At 56.8% G+C, this 9718-nt stretch overlaps 48 pseudogenes; all 48 read left to right on the forward strand.

Annotated features, from left to right (window-relative positions):
* Positions 1-44: 44 nt before the first annotated feature.
* LOC136592069 (5S ribosomal RNA) lies at positions 45-163 on the forward strand (annotated as a pseudogene).
* Positions 164-243: 80 nt separating this feature from the next.
* LOC136592167 (5S ribosomal RNA) lies at positions 244-362 on the forward strand (annotated as a pseudogene).
* Positions 363-442: 80 nt separating this feature from the next.
* LOC136592161 (5S ribosomal RNA) lies at positions 443-561 on the forward strand (annotated as a pseudogene).
* Positions 562-641: 80 nt separating this feature from the next.
* Positions 642-760, forward strand: LOC136592278 (5S ribosomal RNA; annotated as a pseudogene).
* An 80-nt stretch (positions 761-840) lies between these two features.
* LOC136592207 (5S ribosomal RNA) lies at positions 841-959 on the forward strand (annotated as a pseudogene).
* Positions 960-1039: 80 nt separating this feature from the next.
* On the forward strand, positions 1040-1158 carry LOC136592214 (5S ribosomal RNA; annotated as a pseudogene).
* An 80-nt stretch (positions 1159-1238) lies between these two features.
* Positions 1239-1357, forward strand: LOC136592071 (5S ribosomal RNA; annotated as a pseudogene).
* Positions 1358-1437: 80 nt separating this feature from the next.
* On the forward strand, positions 1438-1556 carry LOC136592072 (5S ribosomal RNA; annotated as a pseudogene).
* Positions 1557-1636: 80 nt separating this feature from the next.
* LOC136592073 (5S ribosomal RNA) lies at positions 1637-1755 on the forward strand (annotated as a pseudogene).
* Positions 1756-1835: 80 nt separating this feature from the next.
* LOC136592215 (5S ribosomal RNA) lies at positions 1836-1954 on the forward strand (annotated as a pseudogene).
* An 80-nt stretch (positions 1955-2034) lies between these two features.
* On the forward strand, positions 2035-2153 carry LOC136592074 (5S ribosomal RNA; annotated as a pseudogene).
* Positions 2154-2233: 80 nt separating this feature from the next.
* Positions 2234-2352, forward strand: LOC136592075 (5S ribosomal RNA; annotated as a pseudogene).
* Positions 2353-2432: 80 nt separating this feature from the next.
* LOC136592271 (5S ribosomal RNA) lies at positions 2433-2551 on the forward strand (annotated as a pseudogene).
* Positions 2552-2631: 80 nt separating this feature from the next.
* LOC136592077 (5S ribosomal RNA) lies at positions 2632-2750 on the forward strand (annotated as a pseudogene).
* An 80-nt stretch (positions 2751-2830) lies between these two features.
* LOC136592192 (5S ribosomal RNA) lies at positions 2831-2949 on the forward strand (annotated as a pseudogene).
* An 80-nt stretch (positions 2950-3029) lies between these two features.
* LOC136592230 (5S ribosomal RNA) lies at positions 3030-3148 on the forward strand (annotated as a pseudogene).
* Positions 3149-3228: 80 nt separating this feature from the next.
* LOC136592177 (5S ribosomal RNA) lies at positions 3229-3347 on the forward strand (annotated as a pseudogene).
* Positions 3348-3427: 80 nt separating this feature from the next.
* Positions 3428-3546, forward strand: LOC136592231 (5S ribosomal RNA; annotated as a pseudogene).
* Positions 3547-3626: 80 nt separating this feature from the next.
* Positions 3627-3745, forward strand: LOC136592078 (5S ribosomal RNA; annotated as a pseudogene).
* Positions 3746-3825: 80 nt separating this feature from the next.
* LOC136592243 (5S ribosomal RNA) lies at positions 3826-3944 on the forward strand (annotated as a pseudogene).
* Positions 3945-4024: 80 nt separating this feature from the next.
* On the forward strand, positions 4025-4143 carry LOC136592079 (5S ribosomal RNA; annotated as a pseudogene).
* An 80-nt stretch (positions 4144-4223) lies between these two features.
* Positions 4224-4342, forward strand: LOC136592080 (5S ribosomal RNA; annotated as a pseudogene).
* Positions 4343-4422: 80 nt separating this feature from the next.
* On the forward strand, positions 4423-4541 carry LOC136592082 (5S ribosomal RNA; annotated as a pseudogene).
* An 80-nt stretch (positions 4542-4621) lies between these two features.
* On the forward strand, positions 4622-4740 carry LOC136592081 (5S ribosomal RNA; annotated as a pseudogene).
* Positions 4741-4820: 80 nt separating this feature from the next.
* Positions 4821-4939, forward strand: LOC136592083 (5S ribosomal RNA; annotated as a pseudogene).
* An 80-nt stretch (positions 4940-5019) lies between these two features.
* On the forward strand, positions 5020-5138 carry LOC136592084 (5S ribosomal RNA; annotated as a pseudogene).
* Positions 5139-5218: 80 nt separating this feature from the next.
* LOC136592085 (5S ribosomal RNA) lies at positions 5219-5337 on the forward strand (annotated as a pseudogene).
* Positions 5338-5417: 80 nt separating this feature from the next.
* Positions 5418-5536, forward strand: LOC136592086 (5S ribosomal RNA; annotated as a pseudogene).
* Positions 5537-5616: 80 nt separating this feature from the next.
* Positions 5617-5735, forward strand: LOC136592087 (5S ribosomal RNA; annotated as a pseudogene).
* Positions 5736-5815: 80 nt separating this feature from the next.
* On the forward strand, positions 5816-5934 carry LOC136592088 (5S ribosomal RNA; annotated as a pseudogene).
* An 80-nt stretch (positions 5935-6014) lies between these two features.
* On the forward strand, positions 6015-6133 carry LOC136592089 (5S ribosomal RNA; annotated as a pseudogene).
* Positions 6134-6213: 80 nt separating this feature from the next.
* LOC136592090 (5S ribosomal RNA) lies at positions 6214-6332 on the forward strand (annotated as a pseudogene).
* An 80-nt stretch (positions 6333-6412) lies between these two features.
* On the forward strand, positions 6413-6531 carry LOC136592159 (5S ribosomal RNA; annotated as a pseudogene).
* An 80-nt stretch (positions 6532-6611) lies between these two features.
* Positions 6612-6730, forward strand: LOC136592091 (5S ribosomal RNA; annotated as a pseudogene).
* An 80-nt stretch (positions 6731-6810) lies between these two features.
* Positions 6811-6929, forward strand: LOC136592092 (5S ribosomal RNA; annotated as a pseudogene).
* Positions 6930-7208: 279 nt separating this feature from the next.
* On the forward strand, positions 7209-7327 carry LOC136592094 (5S ribosomal RNA; annotated as a pseudogene).
* Positions 7328-7407: 80 nt separating this feature from the next.
* LOC136592093 (5S ribosomal RNA) lies at positions 7408-7526 on the forward strand (annotated as a pseudogene).
* An 80-nt stretch (positions 7527-7606) lies between these two features.
* LOC136592095 (5S ribosomal RNA) lies at positions 7607-7725 on the forward strand (annotated as a pseudogene).
* An 80-nt stretch (positions 7726-7805) lies between these two features.
* On the forward strand, positions 7806-7924 carry LOC136592279 (5S ribosomal RNA; annotated as a pseudogene).
* Positions 7925-8004: 80 nt separating this feature from the next.
* LOC136592301 (5S ribosomal RNA) lies at positions 8005-8123 on the forward strand (annotated as a pseudogene).
* An 80-nt stretch (positions 8124-8203) lies between these two features.
* Positions 8204-8322, forward strand: LOC136592194 (5S ribosomal RNA; annotated as a pseudogene).
* Positions 8323-8402: 80 nt separating this feature from the next.
* LOC136592096 (5S ribosomal RNA) lies at positions 8403-8521 on the forward strand (annotated as a pseudogene).
* An 80-nt stretch (positions 8522-8601) lies between these two features.
* Positions 8602-8720, forward strand: LOC136592097 (5S ribosomal RNA; annotated as a pseudogene).
* Positions 8721-8800: 80 nt separating this feature from the next.
* LOC136592280 (5S ribosomal RNA) lies at positions 8801-8919 on the forward strand (annotated as a pseudogene).
* An 80-nt stretch (positions 8920-8999) lies between these two features.
* LOC136592098 (5S ribosomal RNA) lies at positions 9000-9118 on the forward strand (annotated as a pseudogene).
* An 80-nt stretch (positions 9119-9198) lies between these two features.
* Positions 9199-9317, forward strand: LOC136592099 (5S ribosomal RNA; annotated as a pseudogene).
* An 80-nt stretch (positions 9318-9397) lies between these two features.
* On the forward strand, positions 9398-9516 carry LOC136592100 (5S ribosomal RNA; annotated as a pseudogene).
* Positions 9517-9596: 80 nt separating this feature from the next.
* Positions 9597-9715, forward strand: LOC136592281 (5S ribosomal RNA; annotated as a pseudogene).
* The last annotated feature ends 3 nt before the right edge of the window (positions 9716-9718 follow it).

A 9718-nucleotide genomic window follows, 5' to 3' on the forward strand; every position in this document is an offset into this window, starting at 1 on the left:
GTGCGTTCGCACTGCAGAAAGCCCATAGGAAAGGAGGAGGAGCTGTCAACGGGCATTCTAAGCTGAATGTGCCTGCTCTCGTCAGATCGCGGCCGCCAGCCAGCTTGAGGCCTGGCAAGTACCAGTATGGGTGACCGGCTGGGAATCCCAGGTCCCGTTGACTTTTAAGGCCGTGAGTAGGTTTCTTTCCTTTTCGGAGGTGCGTTCGCACTGCAGAAAGCCCATAGGAAAGGAGGAGGAGCTGTCAACGGGCATTCTTAGCTGAATGTGCCTGCTCTCGTCAGATCGCGGCCGCCAGCCAGCTTGAGGCCTGGCAAGTACCAGTATGGGTGACCGGCTGGGAATCCCAGGTCCCGTTGACTTTTAAGGCCGTGAGTAGGTTGCTTTCCTTTTCGGAGGTGCGTTCGCACTGCAGAAAGCCCATAGGAAAGGAGGAGGAGCTGTCAACGGGCATTCTAAGCTGAATGTGCCTGCTCTCGTCAGATCGCGGCCGCCAGCCAGCTTGAGGCCTGGCAAGTACCAGTATGGGTGACCGGCTGGGAATCCCAGGTCCTGTTGACTTTTAAGGCCGTGAGTAGGTTTCTTTCCTTTTCGGAAGTGCGTTCGCACTGCAGAAAGCCCATAGGAAAGGAGGAGGAGCTGTCAACGGGCATTCTAAGCTGAATGTGCCTGCTCTCGTCAGATCGCGGCCGCCAGCCAGCTTGAGGCCTGGCAAGTACCAGTATGGGTGACCGGCTGGGAATCCCAGGTCCAGTTGACTTTTAAGGCCGTGAGTAGGTTTCTTTCCCTTTCGGAGGTGCGTTCGCACTGCAGAAAGCCCATAGGAAAGGAGGAGGAGCTGTCAACGGGCAATCTAAGCTGAATGTGCCTGCTCTCGTCAGATCGCGGCCGCCAGCCAGCTTGAGGCCTGGCAAGTACCAGTATGGGTGACCGGCTGGGAATCCCAGGTCCCGTTGACTTTTAAGGCCGTGAGTAGGTTTCTTTTCTTTTCGGAAGTGCGTTCGCACTGCAGAAAGCCCATAGGAAAGGAGGAGGAGCTATCAACGGGCATTCTAAGCTGAATGTGCCTGCTCTCGTCAGATCGCGGCCGCCAGCCAGCTTGAGGCCTGGCAAGTACCAGTATGGGTGACCGGCTGGGAATCCCAGGTCCCGTTGACTTTTAAGGCCGTGAGTAGGTTTCTTTCCTTTTCGGAGGTGCGTTCGCACTGCAGAAAGCCCATAGGAAAGGAGGAGGAGCTGTCAACGGGCATTCTAAGCTGAATGTGCCTGCTCTCGTCAGATCGCGGCCGCCAGCCAGCTTGAGGCCTGGCAAGTACCAGTATGGGTGACCGGCTGGGAATCCCAGGTCCCGTTGACTTTTAAGGCCGTGAGTAGGTTTCTTTCCGTTTCGGAGGTGCGTTCGCACTGCAGAAAGCCCATAGGAAAGGAGGAGGAGCTGTCAACGGGCATTCTAAGCTGAATGTGCCTGCTCTCGTCAGATCGCGGCCGCCAGCCAGCTTGAGGCCTGGCAAGTACCAGTATGGGTGACCGGCTGGGAATCCCAGGTCCCGTTGACTTTTAAGGCCGTGAGTAGGTTGCTTTCCTTTTCGGAGGTGCGTTCGCACTGCAGAAAGCCCATAGGAAAGGAGGAGGAGCTGTCAACGGGCATTCTAAGCTGAATGTGCCTGCTCTCGTCAGATCGCGGCCGCCAGCCAGCTTGAGGCCTGGCAAGTACCAGTATGGGTGACCGGCTGGGAATCCCAGGTCCCGTTGACTTTTAAGGCCGTGAGTAGGTTGCTTTCCTTTTCGGAGGTGCGTTCGCACTGCAGAAAGCCCATAGAAAAGGAGGAGGAGCTATCAACGGGCATTCTAAGCTGAATGTGCCTGCTCTCGTCAGATCGCGGCCGCCAGCCAGCTTGAGGCCTGGCAAGTACCAGTATGGGTGACCGGCTGGGAATCCCAGGTCCCGTTGACTTTTAAGGCCGTGAGTAGGTTTCTTTCCGTTTCGGAGGTGCGTTCGCACTGCAGAAAGCCCATAGGAAAGGAGGAGGAGCTGTCAACGGGCATTCTAAGCTGAATGTGCCTGCTCTCGTCAGATCGCGGCCGCCAGCCAGCTTGAGGCCTGGCAAGTACCAGTATGGGTGACCGGCTGGGAATCCCAGGTCCCGTTGACTTTTAAGGCCGTGAGTAGGTTGCTTTCCTTTTCGGAGGTGCGTTCGCACTGCAGAAAGCCCATAGGAAAGGAGGAGGAGCTGTCAACGGGCATTCTAAGCTGAATGTGCCTGCTCTCGTCAGATCGCGGCCGCCAGCCAGCTTGAGGCCTGGCAAGTACCAGTATGGGTGACCGGCTGGGAATCCCAGGTCCCGTTGACTTTTAAGGCCGTGAGTAGGTTGCTTTCCTTTTCGGAGGTGCGTTCGCACTGCAGAAAGCCCATAGAAAAGGAGGAGGAGCTGTCAACGGGCATTCTAAGCTGAATGTGCCTGCTCTCGTCAGATCGCGTCCGCCAGCCAGCTTGAGGCCTGGCAAGTACCAGTATGGGTGACCGGCTGGGAATCCCAGGTCCCGTTGACTTTTAAGGCCGTGAGTAGGTTGTTTTCCTTTTCGGAGGTGCGTTCGCACTGCAGAAAGCCCATAGGAAAGGAGGAGGAGCTGTCAACGGGCATTCTAAGCTGAATGTGCCTGCTCTCGTCAGATCGCGGCCGCCAGCCAGCTTGAGGCCTGGCAAGTACCAGTATGGGTGACCGGCTGGGAATCCCAGGTCCCGTTGACTTTTAAGGCCGTGAGTAGGTTGCTTTCCTTTTCGGAGGTGCGTTCGCACTGCAGAAAGCCCATAGGAAAGGAGGAGGAGCTGTCAACGGGCATTCTAAGCTGAATGTACCTGCTCTCGTCAGATCGCGGCCGCCAGCCAGCTTGAGGCCTGGCAAGTACCAGTATGGGTGACCGGCTGGGAATCCCAGGTCCCATTGACTTTTAAGGCCGTGAGTAGGTTTCTTTCCGTTTCGGAGGTGCGTTCGCACTGCAGAAAGCCCATAGGAAAGGAGGAGGAGCTGTCAACGGGCATTCTAAGCTGAATGTGCCTGCTCTCGTCAGATTGCGGCCACCAGCCAGCTTGAGGCCTGGCAAGTACCAGTATGGGTGACCGGCTGGGAATCCCAGGTCCCGTTGACTTTTAAGGCCGTGAGTAGGTTTCTTTCCTTTTCGGAGGTGCGTTCGCACTGCAGAAAGCCCATAGGAAAGGAGGAGGAGCTGTCAACGGGCATTCTAAGCTGAATGTGCCTGCTCTCGTCAGATCGCGGCCGCCAGCCAGCTTGAGGCCTGGCAAGTACCAGTATGGGTGACCGGCTGGGAATCCCAGGTCCCGTTGATTTTTATGGCCGTGAGTAGGTTGCTTTCCTTTTCGGAGGTGCGTTCGCACTGCAGAAAGCCCATATGAAAGGAGGAGGAGCTGTCAACGGGCATTCTAAGCTGAATGTGCCTGCTCTCGTCAGATCGCGGCCGCCAGTCAGCTTGAGGCCTGGCAAGTACCAGTATGGGTGACCGGCTGGGAATCCCAGGTCCCGTTGACTTTTAAGGCCGTGAGTAGGTTTCTTTCCTTTTCGGAGGTGCGTTCGCACTGCAGAAAGCCCATAGGAAAGGAGGAGGAGCTGTCAACGGGCATTCTAAGCTGAATGTGCCTGCTCTCGTCAGATCGCGGCCGCCAGCCAGCTTGAGGCCTGGCAAGTACCAGTATGGGTGACCGGCTGGGAATCCCAGGTCCCGTTGACTTTTAAGGCCGTGAGTAGGTTTCTTTCCTTTTCGGAGGTGCGTTCGCACTGCAGAAAGCCCATAGGAAAGGAGGAGGAGCTGTCAACGGGCATTCTAAGCTGAATGTGCCTGCTCTCGTCAGATCGTGGCCGCCAGCCAGCTTGAGGCCTGGCAAGTACCAGTATGGGTGACCGGCTGGGAATCCCAGGTCCCGTTGACTTTTAAGGCCGTGAGTAGGTTTCTTTCCGTTTCGGAGGTGCGTTCGCACTGCAGAAAGCCCATAGGAAAGGAGGAGGAGCTGTCAACGGGCATTCTAAGCTGAATGTGCCTGCTCTCGTCAGATCGCGGCCGCCAGCCAGCTTGAGGCCTGGCAAGTACCAGTATGGGTGACCGGCTGGGAATCCCAGGTCCCGTTGACTTTTAAGGCCGTGAGTAGGTTTCTTTCCTTTTCGGAGGTGCGTTCGCACTGCAGAAAGCCCATAGGAAAGGAGGAGGAGCTGTCAACGGGCATTCTAAGCTGAATGTGCCTGCTCTCGTCAGATCGCGGCCGCCAGCCAGCTTGAGGCCTGGCAAGTACCAGTATGGGTGACCGGCTGGGAATCCCAGGTCCCGTTGACTTTTAAGGCCGTGAGTAGGTTGCTTTCCTTTTCGGAGGTGCGTTCGCACTGCAGAAAGCCCATAGGAAAGGAGGAGGAGCTGTCAACGGGCATTCTAAGCTGAATGTACCTGCTCTCGTCAGATCGCGGCCGCCAGCCAGCTTGAGGCCTGGCAAGTACCAGTGTGGGTGACCGGCTGGGAATCCCAGGTCCCGTTGACTTTTAAGGCCGTGAGTAGGTTTCTTTCCTTTTCGGAGGTGCGTTCGCACTGCAGAAAGCCCATAGGAAAGGAGGAGGAGCTGTCAACGGGCATTCTAAGCTGAATGTGCCTGCTCTCGTCAGATCGCGGCCGCCAGCCAGCTTGAGGCCTGGCAAGTACCAGTATGGGTGACCGGCTGGGAATCCCAGGTCCCGTTGACTTTTAAGGCCGTGAGTAGGTTTCTTTCCGTTTCGGAGGTGCGTTCGCACTGCAGAAAGCCCATAGGAAAGGAGGAGGAGCTGTCAACGGGCATTCTAAGCTGAATGTGCCTGCTCTCGTCAGATCGCGGCCGCCAGCCAGCTTGAGGCCTGGCAAGTACCAGTATGGGTGACCGGCTGGGAATCCCAGGTCCCGTTGACTTTTAAGGCCGTGAGTAGGTTGCTTTCCTTTTCGGAGGTGCGTTCGCACTGCAGAAAGCCCATAGGAAAGGAGGAGGAGCTGTCAACGGGCATTCTAAGCTGAATGTGCCTGCTCTCGTCAGATCGCGGCCGCCAGCCAGCTTGAGGCCTGGCAAGTACCAGTATGGGTGACCGGCTGGGAATCCCAGGTCCCGTTGACTTTTAAGGCCGTGAGTAGGTTGCTTTCCTTTTCGGAGGTGCGTTCGCACTGCAGAAAGCCCATAGGAAAGGAGGAGGAGCTGTCAACGGGCATTCTAAGCTGAATGTGCCTGCTCTCGTCAGATCGCGGCCGCCAGCCAGCTTGAGGCCTGGCAAGTACCAGTATGGGTGACCGGCTGGGAATCCCAGGTCCCGTTGACTTTTAAGGCCGTGAGTAGGTTTCTTTCCTTTTCGGAGGTGCGTTCGCACTGCAGAAAGCCCATAGGAAAGGAGGAGGAGCTGTCAACGGGCATTCTAAGCTGAATGTGCCTGCTCTCGTCAGATCGCGGCCGCCAGCCAGCTTGAGGCCTGGCAAGTACCAGTATGGGTGACCGGCTGGGAATCCCAGGTCCCGTTGACTTTTAAGGCCGTGAGTAGGTTGCTTTCCGTTTCGGAGGTGCGTTCGCACTGCAGAAAGCCCATAGGAAAGGAGGAGGAGCTGTCAACGGGCATTCTAAGCTGAATGTGCCTGCTCTCGTCAGATCGCGGCCGCCAGCCAGCTTGAGGCCTGGCAAGTACCAGTATGGGTGACCGGCTGGGAATCCCAGGTCCCGTTGACTTTTAAGGCCGTGAGTAGGTTTCTTTCCTTTTCGGAGGTGCGTTCGCACTGCAGAAAGCCCATAGGAAAGGAGGAGGAGCTGTCAACGGGCATTCTAAGCTGAATGTGCCTGCTCTCGTCAGATCGCGGCCGCCAGCCAGCTTGAGGCCTGGCAAGTACCAGTATGGGTGACCGGCTGGGAATCCCAGGTCCCGTTGACTTTTAAGGCCGTGAGTAGGTTTCTTTCCGTTTCGGAGGTGCGTTCGCACTGCAGAAAGCCCATAGGAAAGGAGGAGGAGCTGTCAACGGGCATTCTAAGCTGAATGTGCCTGCTCTCGTCAGATCGCGGCCGCCAGCCAGCTTGAGGCCTGGCAAGTACCAGTATGGGTGACCGGCTGGGAATCCCAGGTCCCGTTGACTTTTAAGGCCGTGAGTAGGTTTCTTTCCTTTTCGGAGGTGCGTTCGCACTGCAGAAAGCCCATAGGAAAGGAGGAGGAGCTGTCAACGGGCATTCTAAGCTGAATGTGCCTGCTCTCGTCAGATCGCGGCCGCCAGCCAGCTTGAGGCCTGGCAAGTACCAGTATGGGTGACCGGCTGGGAATCCCAGGTCCCGTTGACTTTTAAGGCCGTGAGTAGGTTGCTTTCCTTTTCGGAGGTGCGTTCGCACTGCAGAAAGCCCATAGGAAAGGAGGAGGAGCTGTCAACGGGCATTCTAAGCTGAATGTGCCTGCTCTCGTCAGATCGCGGCCGCCAGCCAGCTTGAGGCCTGGCAAGTACCAGTGTGGGTGACCGGCTGGGAATCCCAGGTCCCGTTGACTTTTAAGGCCGTGAGTAGGTTTCTTTCCTTTTCGGAGGTGCGTTCGCACTGCAGAAAGCCCATAGGAAAGGAGGAGGAGCTGTCAACGGGCATTCTAAGCTGAATGTGCCTGCTCTCGTCAGATCGCGGCCGCCAGCCAGCTTGAGGCCTGGCAAGTACCAGTATGGGTGACCGGCTGGGAATCCCAGGTCCCGTTGACTTTTAAGGCCGTGAGTAGGTTTCTTTCCGTTTCGGAGGTGCGTTCGCACTGCAGAAAGCCCATAGGAAAGGAGGAGGAGCTGTCAACGGGCATTCTAAGCTGAATGTGCCTGCTCTCGTCAGATCGCGGCCGCCAGCCAGCTTGAGGCCTGGCAAGTACCAGTATGGGTGACCGGCTGGGAATCCCAGGTCCCGTTGACTTTTAAGGCCGTGAGTAGGTTGCTTTCCTTTTCGGAGGTGCGTTCGCACTGCAGAAAGCCCATAGGAAAGGAGGAGGAGCTGTCAACGGGCATTCTAAGCTGAATGTGCCTGCTCTCGCCAGATCGCGGCCGCCAGCCAGCTTGAGGCCTGGCAAGTACCAGTATGGGTGACCGGCTGGGAATCCCAGGTCCAGTTGACTTTTAAGGCCGTGAGTAGGTTTCTTTCCTTTTCGGAGGTGCGTTCGCACTGCAGAAAGCCCATAGGAAAGGAGGAGGAGCTGTCAACGGGCATTCTAAGCTGAATGTGCCTGCTCTCGTCAGATCGCGGCCGCCAGCCAGCTTGAGGCCTGGCAAGTACCAGTATGGGTGACCGGCTGGGAATCCCAGGTCCCGTTGACTTTTAAGGCCGTGAGTAGGTTGCTTTCCTTTTCGGAGGTGCGTTCGCACTGCAGAAAGCCCATAGGAAAGGAGGAGGAGCTGTCAACGGGCATTCTAAGCTGAATGTACCTGCTCTCGTCAGATCGCGGCCGCCAGCCAGCTTGAGGCCTGGCAAGTACCAGTGTGGGTGACCGGCTGGGAATCCCAGGTCCCGTTGACTTTTAAGGCCGTGAGTAGGTTTCTTTCCGTTTCGGAGGTGCGTTCGCACTGCAGAAAGCCCATAGGAAAGGAGGAGGAGCTGTCAACGGGCATTCTAAGCTGAATGTGCCTGCTCTCGTCAGATCGCGGCCGCCAGCCAGCTTGAGGCCTGGCAAGTACCAGTATGGGTGACCGGCTGGGAATCCCAGGTCCCGTTGACTTTTAAGGCCGTGAGTAGGTTGCTTTCCTTTTCGGAGGTGCGTTCGCAATGCAGAAAGCCCATAGGAAAGGAGGAGGAGCTGTCAACGGGCATTCTAAGCTGAATGTGCCTGCTCTCGTCAGATCGCGGCCGCCAGCCAGCTTGAGGCCTGGCAAGTACCAGTATGGGTGACCGGCTGGGAATCCCAGGTCCAGTTGACTTTTAAGGCCGTGAGTAGGTTTCTTTCCTTTTCGGAGGTGCGTTCGCACTGCAGAAAGCCCATAGGAAAGGAGGAGGAGCTGTCAACGGGCAATCTAAGCTGAATGTGCCTGCTCTTGTCAGATCGCGGCCGCCAGCCAGCTTGAGGCCTGGCAAGTACCAGTATGGGTGACCGGCTGGGAATCCCAGGTCCCGTTGACTTTTAAGGCCGTGAGTAGGTTTCTTTCCTTTTCGGAAGTGCGTTCGCACTGCAGAAAGCCCATAGGAAAGGAGGAGGAGCTATCAACGGGCATTCTAAGCTGAATGTGCCTGCTCTCGTCAGATCGCGGCCGCCAGCCAGCTTGAGGCCTGGCAAGTACTAGTATGGGTGACCGGCTGGGAATCCCAGGTCCCGTTGACTTTTAAGGCCGTGAGTAGGTTTATTTCCTTTTCGGAGGTGCGTTCGCACTGCAGAAAGCCCATAGGAAAGGAGGAGGAGCTGTCAACGGGCATTCTAAGCTGAATGTGCCTGCTCTCGTCAGATCGCGGCCGCCAGCCAGCTTGAGGCCTGGCAAGTACCAGTATGGGTGACCGGCTGGGAATCCCAGGTCCCGTTGACTTTTAAGGCCGTGAGTAGGTTTCTTTCCGTTTCGGAGGTGCGTTCGCACTGCAGAAAGCCCATAGGAAAGGAGGAGGAGCTGTCAACGGGCATTCTAAGCTGAATGTGCCTGCTCTCGTCAGATCGCGGCCGCCAGCCAGCTTGAGGCCTGGCAAGTACCAGTATGGGTGACCGGCTGGGAATCCCAGGTCCCGTTGACTTTTAAGGCCGTGAGTAGGTTGCTTTCCTTTTCGGAGGTGCGTTCGCACTGCAGAAAGCCCATAGGAAAGGAGGAGGAGCTGTCAACGGGCATTCTAAGCTGAATGTGCCTGCTCTCGTCAGATCGCGGCCGCCAGCCAGCTTGAGGCCTGGCAAGTACCAGTATGGGTGACCGGCTGGGAATCCCAGGTCCAGTTGACTTTTAAGGCCGTGAGTAGGTTTCTTTCCTTTTCGGAGGTGCGTTCGCACTGCAGAAAGCCCATAGGAAAGGAGGAGGAGCTGTCAACGGGCATTCTAAGCTGAATGTGCCTGCTCTCGTCAGATCGCGGCCGCCAGCCAGCTTGAGGCCTGGCAAGTACCAGTATGGGTGACCGGCTGGGAATCCCAGGTCCCGTTGACTTTTAAGGCCGTGAGTAGGTTTCTTTCCTTTTCGGAGGTGCGTTCGCACTGCAGAAAGCCCATAGGAAAGGAGGAGGAGCTGTCAACGGGCATTCTAAGCTGAATGTGCCTGCTCTCGTCAGATCGCGGCCGCCAGCCAGCTTGAGGCCTGGCAAGTACCAGTATGGGTGACCGGCTGGGAATCCCAGGTCCCGTTGACTTTTAAGGCCGTGAGTAGGTTTCTTTCCGTTTCGGAGGTGCGTTCGCACTGCAGAAAGCCCATAGGAAAGGAGGAGGAGCTGTCAACGGGCATTCTAAGCTGAATGTGCCTGCTCTCGTCAGATCGCGGCCGCCAGCCAGCTTGAGGCCTGGCAAGTACCAGTATGGGTGACCGGCTGGGAATCCCAGGTCCCGTTGACTTTTAAGGCCGTGAGTAGGTTTCTTTCCTTTTCGGAGGTGCGTTCGCACTGCAGAAAGCCCATAGGAAAGGAGGAGGAGCTGTCAACGGGCATTCTAAGCTGAATGTGCCTGCTCTCGTCAGATCGCGGCCGCCAGCCAGCTTGAGGCCTGGCAAGTACCAGTATGGGTGACCGGCTGGGAATCCCAGGTCCAGTTGACTTTT

This window comes from Eleutherodactylus coqui, unplaced genomic scaffold, assembly GCF_035609145.1.
Source record: "Eleutherodactylus coqui strain aEleCoq1 unplaced genomic scaffold, aEleCoq1.hap1 HAP1_SCAFFOLD_472, whole genome shotgun sequence".
Taxonomy (NCBI): Eukaryota; Metazoa; Chordata; class Amphibia; order Anura; family Eleutherodactylidae; genus Eleutherodactylus; species Eleutherodactylus coqui.